Consider the following 9,357-nt stretch of genomic DNA (forward strand, 5'->3'; position numbering starts at 1 on the left):
CCCTCCAGCGCTGGCGAGGATGCTGCAGTCTGGTCGCACCCTCGACGGCACTTGGAGTCGACGCGCAACAAGGCAGAGCCCCGCGGCTTGGGGGTCAGTGCGCACGCTGCCCGTGCCTTCCTCGGGGTCGCAGCACTTGAACCTCACGTGTGAAGGAAACGTGGTGACCGCCACAATAAGAAAGAAAAACAACGACTGGAGAAAATGGCACAAGCTTCCCCACACTTGTAAAGCTTTACTTTGAAAGGAAACCAGACAGGGAGACACAGACACACAGACAGACAACGTTGCATTAAAGTCTTTCAGCAAAAAGAAAGTTGTCGGCCTGCTGGCCGTGTGCTGTGAGGTGAACACGAAACACCCTCCAGACACCGGCTTTCTGGGAAAACCGCCTTTACCTCTTCGTCTTCCTAGGTTAAAATTCGCTCTCCATGACCTGTTGAACCGGAAAATTGTAAAAGGCAAATAAAAGACGTTTCAGACATTGTAAAAGGTAAAACAAAACTGTTCCTCAAGAAGAATGTCAAGTACGATGAGGGAGGAATGAACAGCCTTGAGATCGGCGTGGACCCCGCCTGCGTCCTCCGCGGCTGGCCCTGGTCTTCAAACGAAGTCAAAACAAGCCTGCGTTGATGTTCGATGTTTTTCCAACAGCCAAATAACCTGAGACGTCAGCCTTTGCTACGGTTCCTGCTAAACGTGAAAGTGTGATTAAAGTACTGGACTTCGACTACACGACTAGAATAAGCCACAGCGGCAGGAACCTGAGGAAGCCCCTTTGCCGGGAGACGCCGGAGAAGAGCTGCTACGAAAGGGCTTTCGAGGAAGGAGCAGAGGGGAGGGAGGGGAGGGCGGGTCGGGCGGTTCCCGGGTGGATTCGAAGCATCGATCATTTCCGAGAGCCCAGAGCACTGACCGCCTGCGCCGTGAAAAGGGCCACCGAGGCGCGGGTCCGCAGCCTCGGAGGGGTCGTGTCCACGCTGCTGGGATGCGAGGTCGCCTGGGGTTCAGGCTCACCTAACCCCCGGCTCCTGGGGCTTCCGGGAGCTGGAGAGTCCGCGGGGGCGATCCCTGCACTCGGTGCATAGCTGTGTGTTGGATGCGCGATCGGGAAGTGAAGCTGTGGGGGCCCCAGGGACCTCGCTTCAGGGGAGGCGAGGAACCCTAAACTAGGGCCTCTGGGGAGCTGCAGTCTCCTTACCTGAGGGCTCGCCTGTGCTCCCAAGGTCTTTTGCTTTCGAAAATATTTGTGGCCAGTCGTGGCAAGAGATACAGTTCTTGGATGTGTCGTTAGGGGCCTGAGAAAGAGCTGTTTCCGTAGTGTAGTGGTTATCACGTTCGCCTAACACGCGAAAGGTCCCTGGTTCGAAACCAGGCGGAAACACGTCGATTCTTTTCTGAAACTAACATTCACGTTTAAACACCAAAAAACGGGGCAAGTGGGATGGATTGAGGTAGCGCGTGCAGCTGTATTTTTATCCCCCCAAAATACAGGAGGAGTTCCCTTATTGCCTGAAAGCCTGCTCAGCACTGGCAACCATCCCTCCTTTGTCTGCTCTGTGTCACTTTGAAGACAAGGCCACAGACAGACCAAGAAGGGCACAGGACAAAGCCAAGTTAAGGTTATCTTTACATTCGGAAATCCCCTCACCTTCTCATGTGGCACCTAAATCTCCTCTACACACTGACACGTGTTTTGTCTCTGGAAACAAGAAGTTTATCCCTGTGAAGCTCACTTGCTTACCCCACCTCAGCACGCTTGCGGAACACGTTGATTTGCGTGACAGAACAAGAGAGACCGACCCAACTCCGCACCGGGTGCTCGACCCAAAGACACGTAGACGAATTTCAGGCTCCAGAATTGCAGCTGGTAGGGGCACGTAAAGGAGTCCTTACACGTGCCATTATCAGGAGAGCCCCTGTAGTGAGGTCAGAGATGAGGAAGTAGACGGAATCGCTCATCAGCTGCTGAGAGCCAAGTCAGCACCTGACACATAAGGAAACCGAGGTTCAGAAAGAGAGCATGACCTTGGCTCTGCCGCACACAGCGCTAAAGCTAGACCAGGATGGAACCCAGCCAGTTACCTTGCGGCCTGGCCTCAGAGCCCAAAGCGTCACCCAGGAGAGTTGAAAAGTTATGAGCAGCGGCGCAAGGGCTGGGAGCCCTGCACAGCTGCCTTCAGCCGCGGGCCGCTGGGAATCGCCTCCTTTTCTGCTCTGCCATTCTCAAAAATCTAACCTTATTCTTACAGTTTTCAACTGGAGAAGCCAAATTATGGAGGTTTGTTATGTCAGGTTGCCTGGTAGCTACAATTTGGCGTTTTACTGCTGCGGCCCGGATTCGATTCCAGGTCAGCAAAGCTCTAAATTGCGCTAAATCTTCCTCTTCCCGAACAGAGGTAGTTTGCCAGAAGGGCGATGCAAGACCCTCTTCAGGGTTCCTATTGCCAGGCACCCTCCATGTGGGGGAGGGGAAATGTGATGAACCACCAGGACTTCTGCCCTCCACTCCACTCTTTTCTTCCTTTATTTCAGAAACCTAGTGTCTCACATATGGAGTTTTCATCCAAAGAGAACCTGGGACTTAACTTCGAAAAACTCATTAAGAAAACAAAAACATAAAACCTTTTAAATATACAAAAATTTGAAATACTAGCATTGTCTATTCTGTACCTAATCTCACAGTTAACATTTTCCAAGCTTGCTTTCTCACTCTCTCTCCATATACATGATTTGCTACACCATTTGAGAGTAACTTACAGACATCTCAACTCAAGATCACTGGTTAGGCCACTGTTGCTCCTTTCCTTTGACATCTCCTTCAAAACCAGTTTCTGCGGGACCTGTCCTCCAAGGACAGGAGGAAGCTTTGTCTTCATGAGGAGGCCCTTCTTGCCACTTCAGAAACCTGGAATCTGTTCTCTTTAGGCTGTAGAGGAGCTTCAGGTGGTGTTTTATTCGGCTCTCCCCCAAGTGCAGGCCAGGCATGCCCTGTGCTTTTAGGAGTCCCCCCAGACCGTCTGCACTCCAGACTCCTCCTGGTTCCCTTGGTGGCCAGTGAGGTCTTTGGTCAATCTGAGTGCTAGAACCACCTACCTTGGGAGTAACCGTCAGGGAGGTGCAACTGCCCCCTTGGCGCTTACCTGGCTCTCTGTGCCCTGCAGGGAGCATAAAGGGTTCTGACTGGACAGAAAGGTGAAGGATCTTTCCTGTGGTGGGAGGATGAGTGGAGCAGGTGGTAAATACATTAAAGGGAGAGGGAAAGTTCTCAAGAGCTTCCCAGAATTGTCTGCATGGGTGCTGTCAGGGGGGTGGCTGCCTTGTGATAATGGTACTTAGTCTTGTCTTGGCCTTGACCTGGGCCAGGGTCCAGTCTGAGTCCAAGCAGACAGAGGCATCCTGGTTTGCAGAACATATTCCATTGTGCCTCTCTCCAAAGTGGGGTAGTCACTGAGCTTCTAGTTCCAGGATCCCAGGGGATGGCATCCATGGGTTGGGTTTTGTTCTTGAACTTTCTTTCTTGGTGACATGTAACTCGGGGCAGGGGGTTGGGGGAAGTTTAGCTCTGGATAAATTTGTGGTCTTCAGTGCTAGGTAAAAAAACAAAAGCAAAAACAAAAAAGAAAACAAAACACTTTTAAAGACTTTAAAGAATTCTAATAATTGACATATAACGGCATAGACAATGTTTTTGTCATGTCATACTTATAAAGATGACTCCTTTTATGCATCTCACCAATTTAATAATTTCTAAGAGCTATTTTCTTCTAATAATGAAGAAAATATTGGTAGCAAAGAACTCCAGTTCTATTTTTGTAGAAGTCTCAGATTTATTTTCTCTTCAAAATCCTAATGACACTGAACTGCCTAATTTTGCTGTATTATTTTTACTGGTCCAATAAGCAAACTTAAATTCCATAAATATTTACGTTTATAAGATTTAAAAATACGTGTTGCAGTAAATTAAATATACCATATGATATCTTTTAAATGGAGATTAAGTCTTATAATTCTAGAAGTAACTGTGTTAATTATTCCACCTACCATTTTTCAGTCATTTGCCTCATATTTTTATAGATTATAAAGTGGCCATATGGTAACAGGTTAAGAGGAAATGTCAGTACTTTAAGGGATGTTTGTGAGCATGGCCAACACTGTCATTTTTAAGAAGTGTAAAACACATGCAATGTCTGCTCCAGGAATTAAGGAGCTGTCACTGGACACTTGCTGTTTTCCTGAAGTGTTTTTATTTTTTAAAAATTTGTGTAGGGGGTTGATCTTTGTTACCTGCCTTCTAGATCATGAGTCACCCTTTTCCCCTTCTTTGTTAGGCTTTCCTTGTCTTCTTTTTCACTGCTAGTGCCCCGGGAGAGGGGTGGGAGGACACACCTGGAAAGGACACAGTGCCAAGCTGTTGTGCTCCTGCCACAATTTTTTTTTTTTTTTGGATGCCTCCAGATGTGGGCTCAGCAGGGCAGGGACCTTGGGTTTGCTCACTATGCAGTATCTCTCCCAGAGTAGGGCCTGGCATTTAGCAAGCCCCTAACATGTGCTCAGTGATTGAAGGCATTCTAATGAGAGATCCTGGAAAGCAGAAGAGGAGGAGAGAAAAGTGGGTAAGATTGGGGGCAGTCTAGAGTATAAGGGACAGAGAGAGACAGACAGACAAAGACAAACAGAGAGAGAGAGAGAGAGAGAGAGAGAGAGATTGAGAGAGAGAGTGATTGTCCAAGAACCATATTTAGTGTGTAAAAGCCAAAGAGCTCAATTATGCTCATGAGAGTCAACAGAAGAACCAAGGGAAGGTGAGCCAATAACTTTGTGTCCAGGTCTGCACCTGATGCATTATCAGCAGTAGGATTCTGTTGGTTCTAATGATTTGTCTCAAATGGGGTAATTTGTTTTTTCATAAATAGCCAAACACTGTCAAGGAATTACATAGTGACAGTTATCAGTATGCTAGTTCACCCTGGTATAGGATGCACTCAGTCATTAGATTGTGTGCCTTCAACAAAGGCAAAAGTGCAATTCACATAGGAAAGGGAAGAGGAACAAATGTCTGAGACCAATGGTTTCCCCACCTCCAACCAATAAGCTACTTGGCAGGAAGCAATCTCAGGTCATTCTAATCAGTCTTCTCTGGACCCGATTATGTAGGTCACCGCTGAAAACAATTACAATTGTTGGAAGACTTTCTAAACATCTTGGAGGTTTAGTTGCTGAACATATGCAGTAGGTGTCTCTGGGTAATGTCCGCATTGTCTTTCTGTTGTATTTCTTGCTTAGTTGAGCCCAGAGGGCACCACTTCCCTTCTTAGAATATCAGATAGATGTACAAAGCTTGTTGTACTGGCAGGAAAAAGGGTCTTTCATCAAGCTGGAATAATACATTGGAATATAAATAAGCACAACTCCTATTGAAGCCAAACTAGGAACATATAAAAAGATGCCTTCAGCTTCTGGCAAATGTGGAGTGACAGAAATTATTGTATATTTACCCTCTTGCTTGAAATCTCACCCTCCCCTTCTCCCCTGCCCCCAAGAAAAGCAAAAGAGAAAAATACATGAAAGGCTAGTTTTCCAGACACTGGAAATCCGGCAACAAAGGAGACAAACAAACAAGGTGAGCCCTACCATTGGCCCAGCTTACTGCTTCCAGAGAGATTCAAAGCTGGGCATGAAGAGGAGGATCTGAGGCTAGGTCCTCGATAGAGGAGATAAAGCTGAGGGTCTGTGGAGAGCAAGGTAGCTGGAGTCCATAGGACAAAGATCCAGTGATGAGAGAGATGGAAGAGACAATCCAGACATATGAAAAAGATCTTCCTCAGGTAGTCAGCAGAGCTCTGATCAGGGTCTACTTGCAGAGGAACTGCATGAAGCCAAGGAAAGAAAATTCTGAAAAGATCATGGAACTGTGCCTGGTACTCACACAGGGCAGAAAATCTTAGTCCCACCAGCCATACTGGACTATGGTAGTCCATCATTCATTGGCCATTGGCAAGAGCCCTCAGGAAGTTTGCCTCACTAGTGGGAACACTCAGTCCTAGACTGATCTACCTAGAAATCATAAACGTAAGATCTAAAGACATTAAACTGATTACAAGTCACTTAACTGCTCCCCAGAATGAATCTCAAGTTTCACAGGAATGCCAAAATAGCCAGTTTCCCAAAAGGGAAACTCTGACAAGGTCTGGCATCCAATCAAAGAATACCAGCCATGCAAAGAGGCAGGAAAATATGTCCCATAGGGAGGAAATAATCAGTCAATCAAAAATGAACCAGAATTGATATAATTTAAAATTAGTAGAGAGGATATTAAAATAGTTATTATAACTGTGTTACATATGTCCAAACAGTTAAGTAGAGATGTAGAACATATACAAAAGTTGAGAATCAAACTTCAGAGATGAAAAATATAATGTCTGGGATAATATATTCACCAGTTAGAATTAACAGCAGATGAGACATTGCAGAAAAAAAAAAAAGACTGTGGAACACAAAGCCACAATTTTAAAATATCCAAAATGAAATTCACAGTCAAAAAATTTTTTTTTAATGAGCATGCATAAGTGAAGGCTAGGGCAACTTTACTTATTTATTTATTTATTTTTTAGGGCAACTTTAAAAGACCTAATATAATTGGAGTCCCTGAAAACACTGGCGGGGGGGGGGGGGGGGAATTTTATGCAAGAAAAAAAAATTTTTTTTTTCTTTTTTCCGGTACGCGGGCCTCTTACTAATGTGGCCTCTCCCGTTGCGGGGCACAGACTCCAGACGCGCAGGCCCAGTGGCCATGGCTCACAGGCCCAGCCGTTCCGCGGCACGTGGGATTCTCCCGAACCGAGGCACGAACCCGTGTCCCCTGAATCGGCAGGCGGACTCTCAACCTCTGCGCCACCAGGCAAGCCCGGAAGAAAAGATTTTTGAAGAAACAATGACAGAAAACATTCCAATCATAATTAAAATTATAAACCCACTGATCCAAGGAACCTAATGAACCCTAACACAAGGAACGTGAAGAAAACCACACCTAACACGTTATAATTAAACTGCTCAAATCCATTGAAAAAGAAGGAATCTCAAAAGAAGGCAGGAGAATAAGACATGCTGCATACAGAAAAAAATAAAGATTATAGCATATTTCTCATCAGAAGCAGTGGATATAAGAAGATAGTGAAGCAACATCTTTAAAGGACTGAGGGGAAAAAAAAGTTTACGTAGAATTCTATGCTTCTTCCCCCCAAAGAGTCTTTGAAAAATAAGGGTGAAAAATTTACAGACATACAAACGTTGAAAGACTTCATCACCAGCAGACCCACACTACAAGAAATGTTAAAGAAGTCCTCCAGGAAAAAGGAAACTCACACCAGATGGAAATCTGGATGTACACAAATTGATGGACAACCAAAATGGCATCTGCAGGGAAAATATACAACATTTATTTTTATTATTGGTATTATTATTACTATTTAAATCTTATTAAAAACATGGGACAGTTTAACGAAAAGTAACAACGATGGATTGTGGGGTTTATAACATATGCAAAGTAAAATGTATGACAATAGCATAAAGGCCGGCAGGGGAGAAATGTGAAGAGGTGTGGCATCGCTGGCAGGCAGGCTGTGGTAAGTTACCGATGTACGCTGTAAAGCCTAAAGCAGTCGCTAAAACAGCAAAAGAAAGAGTTATAGCTAATAAGCCAACGAAGGTGAGAGAATGGAACCATATACAAAACCATGTAAATACTATGATAGAGCAGTTGCTCTTCCAGAACTCTACCCTATAGACATGTGCACACGAATGATTTTTTATTTGTTAAAAAAAAAAGCATAGGACCAAATTAATTTCAAAGTTATATGGAAAGGGTTCAATAAATACTAGTACAAACAAACAATGGAAGAAACTTCATTGCTAAAAGGAACCCAGAAGATAACGATGAGATGAGGAATCCTGGATTCCAAGTGACCTGTTTTCCTCCAGAGCTCTTCTGTGAGGATCAGTGATGATCTCGGCTTACGTCCTCCTGTTGTGCATAAGACTTGGGGGACAAAAGGGTAATGGAGGGCTTCTGCACTTTTAGAGCAATGTACAGGGTAGAAACAACCGCAAACCCTTTACACTCTAAAACGATAAGGCCCGTCCCTGGGTGGGCTCGAACCACCAACCTTTCGGTTAACAGCCGAACGCGCTTACCGATTGCGCCACAGAGACACCTGCAAGTCGCCCTTCCTCTCCCCTCCCCCACCTCATCTCCATAGAGAGCAAGTCCGCCTTTCGCAGGACTGAGGAGCTGGCTCCAAGCTTCGGACAACCGGAGACGTGGAGTCGACGCAGCGCGTTCGTTCCGTGGGAAAGCCGTGCGTCGGGCGATTCCGAAGGCAGAAGGGAGCAGAGCGTCTCCGCCGCGCCTTGCTCCACACCCGCCGCAGTTGCCAGCGCCCCGAAGACGCCAGGGGTCGCGACCCTACCGGCCTGAGCCGAGTGGGGCCCAAGGGAAGCTGAACGCCCCGTGGGCTTCGTGATGGCTCCCCGTTTGCTCCGTCTTCACCCGACCATCTGGGCTTGGCCGCGGGAGCGGGAAAGAGGGGTTGGGGAGGGTTGCTCAAAAGGGAAATATAAAGAGGCGGGAATGAAGCAGGGGAGGCAAGGGCAAAGCAAAGATAACTTCCTGGAGGGCTGTGCAGAGACAAGGGCTGGACACAGGGGAGATGAGAAATGCGTCAGAATTGGGAGGGGATAACGGAGGGAAGATGTGAAGGAAAATCAGGAGTGCCTGCAGTTATCCAACAACAAAGCAGAGCAGTAACTGGAACGGATTTATGTCAAAATGAGAAGAGCAAGAGTGCAGTTGACTGCCAGCACGGTGGCGCGCTGTGGTCGTATAGTGTTTAGTACTCTGCGTTGCGGCCGCAGCAACCTCGGCTCGAGTCCGAGTAATAGCAGTGTTTTCCCCATCTTTTGCGTTTTATCTACCAAAGCAACTCTTAGCTTGTCGCTGGCTTGTCCAAACGGAGTAAGGTAAGGAGAACAGAGGTCAGCCCATCAGTGCACTACGCTATAGAGCTCTGGATGTGCTCCGGGTCTCACCATTTAAGAGAAAATATCTAAAGATCAGGTTCAAGCTCTAAGTGAGTCTTATGTGTAACTTCCACGAAGGAAATGGTCTAGTCACACGGGGATTTTGTTTGGTTTTGGTTTTTGGTGCAAATGTTTCAAACATCAGTCATGTTTTTTTACACAAAATAAAACAGATTTTAAAGAGTTTACAGTATACTGCAAACCGATCGTGGCCTACACTGGATTTTCTGACGTCCGCCCACCAATCCTAAAAGGAAATTATTAACGTGTTTACAGAAC

General features: G+C 46.2%; 2 non-coding genes across 2 annotated transcripts; one reads left to right on the forward strand and one right to left on the reverse strand.

Annotated features, from left to right (window-relative positions):
• The first annotated feature begins 1,311 nt into the window (after positions 1 to 1,311).
• Positions 1,312 to 1,384, forward strand: TRNAV-AAC (transfer RNA valine (anticodon AAC)). The gene has a single exon. It is a non-coding gene; the product is annotated as a tRNA-Val (tRNA).
• Positions 1,385 to 8,137: 6,753 nt separating this feature from the next.
• Positions 8,138 to 8,211, reverse strand: TRNAN-GUU (transfer RNA asparagine (anticodon GUU)). The gene has a single exon. It is a non-coding gene; the product is annotated as a tRNA-Asn (tRNA).
• Between the last annotated feature and the right edge of the window lie 1,146 nt (positions 8,212 to 9,357).

Source organism: Tursiops truncatus, chromosome 1 (assembly GCF_011762595.2).
Source record: "Tursiops truncatus isolate mTurTru1 chromosome 1, mTurTru1.mat.Y, whole genome shotgun sequence".
In the NCBI taxonomy this organism is placed as follows: domain Eukaryota; kingdom Metazoa; phylum Chordata; class Mammalia; order Artiodactyla; family Delphinidae; genus Tursiops; species Tursiops truncatus.